Source organism: Moschus berezovskii, chromosome 6, assembly GCF_049115385.1.
Source record: "Moschus berezovskii isolate FMDL1 chromosome 6, NW_MosBer_1.0, whole genome shotgun sequence".
In the NCBI taxonomy this organism is placed as follows: Eukaryota; Metazoa; Chordata; class Mammalia; order Artiodactyla; family Moschidae; genus Moschus; species Moschus berezovskii.
The window spans coordinates 58,541,660-58,545,000 of NC_142465.1; the positions used below are offsets into that span (position 1 = coordinate 58,541,660).

The 3,341-nt window shown below is 41.4% G+C and overlaps 1 pseudogene; it reads left to right on the top strand.

Moving 5' to 3' along the window:
• The first annotated feature begins 1,328 nt into the window (after positions 1–1,328).
• LOC129536473 (small ribosomal subunit protein uS12 pseudogene) lies at positions 1,329–1,830 on the top strand (annotated as a pseudogene).
• The last annotated feature ends 1,511 nt before the right edge of the window (positions 1,831–3,341 follow it).

Genomic DNA, 3,341 nt, shown 5'->3' on the forward strand with positions numbered 1-3,341 from the left:
TCCCATCAAGTTTAACTAAGCCCTACATAAAAGCAGAGTAACTTAACAAATACTTATTTAGCAGCTATTATTTGCTTGATATACAGATTATTTACAAACAAATACTTGTATATTAGTTTCTTTTTTTTTGTGCCCTACAATAATGCTGGGTTAAAAACAACTCCAAGATTTCGGAGGCTTGCATCAAGAAAGTTTGTTTCATATTCATAGCATTATTGGTCAGTTACAGTTTTGCTGATATTAGACTGGTTTAGCTGCCATCAGGTGAGCCTCTAGACTGGATTATGGATGACCTTCATATGGCTTTATTCCTGGATTCAGGTCAAAAGATTAATGGTTTTGGACTGCCTATCATGCCTATATTTACTCAACATCAAGACTGAAGAGCAAGCCCCAGAGTCAGAAACATCAATAGCTTAAGTGATAGGAATTTCATATGTCCAAAGCAAGATCTTGGAGGGACACCACACCAAGTGCAGCAGACTGTGGACAAGACATGGCAACTGTCTTTACATCCAAGGGAAGGGGAGGTTACCAATTATAAGAGGAACTCACGTCAAGTTGGATCATTGTTTACCAGGGAAACTAGCAGAGAGATACACCCCTGACTGCCCCTTTGATAAGTATAGTGGAGAGTTTTGATCTAAAGCTGGAACAATCACTAGCTGGGGTCTGGGGTAAGTATGTAGGAAAGTCAGTTATGCGAGCAGGGTGTAGGTGAAGCAGGCACTGGTGAAGCAGGAGCTTAACAGAAAGCAGGAGAACAACCGTTTTGAGTAACCTGACCATGCAGATAGCTACCAACAGGCCTAATGAGGGAAGGGGTGAGCCCCCCGAGTCTTGGTGGACATTTGTCATGCTTCTTAAAGCCTTAGATCAGAACTAACCAAGTCTCATTTCCACATTCAACTAGTTAAAGTAGGTCATATGGCCAAGTCTGAAGTCAATAGTGTGGAAAAGTATATTCCAGCCACAGGGAAGCAGTGACAGGGGAAGGTAGGGATGGAAGAATTGTGGTAAAATAACACAATCCATAACACTTTGAAACAACTCTACCAGTTCTCAGGGAAACAAAAAAATGAATATCTTCTTTTTGCCCCAGTGAAAATACAAATATGCCAAGGTAAAAATGGATGTAGGCAATGATTCTCTTCAAGTCAGTGTTTCTAAACCCTGACTACACATTAGAAACACCTAGAGAGAGATTTTTGTTTGTTTGTTCATTTGTTCTAATACCTGTTCAAGTCACAGGCTCATTCCCAAAGATTTGCATTTAATTATTCTAAGGTGGGACTCAGTCACCAGGATTCTCTTTAAAAGTTCTCCATCTTTCGCTCAGGCCCGTGGCGCCGGCAGGATGGGCAAGTGTCGCGGTCTGCGTACTGCCAGGAAGCTCCGTAGCCACCGACGGGACCAGAAGTGGCACGATAAGCAGTACAAGAAAGCCCATCTGGGCACAGCCCTGAAGGCCAACCCTTTTGGCGGCGCTTCTCACGCCAAGGGAATTGTGCTGGAAAAAGTAGGAGTTGAAGCCAAACAGCCAAATTCTGCCATCAGGAAGTGTGTCAGGGTTCAGCTAATCAAGAATGGCAAAAAAATCACTGCATTTGTACCCAATGATGGTTGCTTGAATTTTATTGAGGAAAATGATGAAGTTCTGGTTGCTGGATTTGGTCGCAAAAGTCATGCTGTTGGTGACATCCCTGGAGTCAGCTTTAAGGTTGTCAAAGTAGCCAATGTCTCTCTTTTGGCTTTATACAAAGGCAAGAAGGAAAGACCAAGATCATAAATTTTGATGATGAAAGCACGATAGTAATAAATTTTCATATACCAAAAAAAAAATAAATAAAAGTTCTCCAGATCATTTTAAAATAAGCCAGGTTTCAGAAGCCACAAAGATACATTTCTCAGAATGTACTTGTATTAATAATGTCTCCTATTAGTAATAATTTATTAATGGTGTCTTCAAACTCAGAGATTTGAAAACTCAGTTGTTGTTTACAAAGTCATTCAATCAGATAAGGATGAATTTGATTAAATCAGTTGTCCTCTTCCTTACAGCCAAGGATATCCGCTAAGTTATGGCTACTGATTTGACTGAAATCTAAATATTTTTTAATAAATACCCTTCTGTGATCACCAGGTAGACACAGAATATGCAGGTATTCCTCTTTGTTGTATTTGGGAAAAGCAAAGTTGTTTTGTAGTCAACAACAGGGCAAAGATGTCAGAAAGAAAAGATTGTACTGTTCCTTTTATTCTAATTTTCCTCCTTTTAACACCCTAGTCTACTAACATTCCCAAGTTACCATTGATCCACTTTTCCGATCATTTCTCATGGCATCTAGGTCCTCTTCAGTTCAGTTCACTTCAGTCGCTCAGTCATGTCCAACTCTTTGTGACCCCATGAATCACAGCACGCCAGGCCTCCCTGTCCAACACCAACTCCCGGAGTACACTCAAACTCATGTCCATCGAGTCGGTGATGCCATCCAGCCATCTCATTCTCTGTCGTCCCCGTCTCCTCCCACCCCCAATCCCTCCCAGCATCAGAGTCTTTTCCAGTGAGTCAGCTCTTCGCATGAGGCAGCCAAAGTATTGGAGTTTCAGCTTTAGCATCAGTCCTTCCAATGAACACCCAGGATTGATCTCCTTTAGAATGGACTGGTTGGATCTCCTTGCAGTCCAAGGGACTCTCAAGAGTCTTCTCCAACACCACAGTTCAAAAGCATCAATTCTTTGGCGATCAGCTTTCTTCACAGTCCAACTCTCACATCCATACATGACCACGGGGAAAACCATAGCCTTGACTAAACAGACCTTTGTTGGCAAAGTAATGTCTCTGCTTTTTAATATGCTATCTAGGTTGGTCATAACTTTCCTTCCAAGGAGTAAGCATCTTTTAATTTCATGGCTGCAATCAACATCTGCAGTGATTTTAGAGCCCCCAAAAATAAAGTCTGACACTGTTTCCACTGTTTCCCCATCTATTTCCCAAGAAGTGATGGGACCAGATGCCATGATCTTTGTTTTCTCAATGTTGAGCTTCAAGCCAACCTTTTCACTCTCCTCTTTCACTTTCATCAAGAGGCCTTTGAGTTCCTCTTCATTTTCTGCCATAAGGGTGGTGTCATCTGCATATCTGAGGTTATTGATATTTCTCCCGGCAATCTTGATTCCAGCTTGTGCTTCTTCCAGCCCAGCATTCCTCATGATATACTCTCCATAGAAGTTAAATAAGCAGGGTGACAATATACAACCTTGACGTACTCCTTTTCCTGGCCCTCTTACTATGACCTAATTTATGATCAAGACACTTGTATAGCAATTTTTTATTCTCA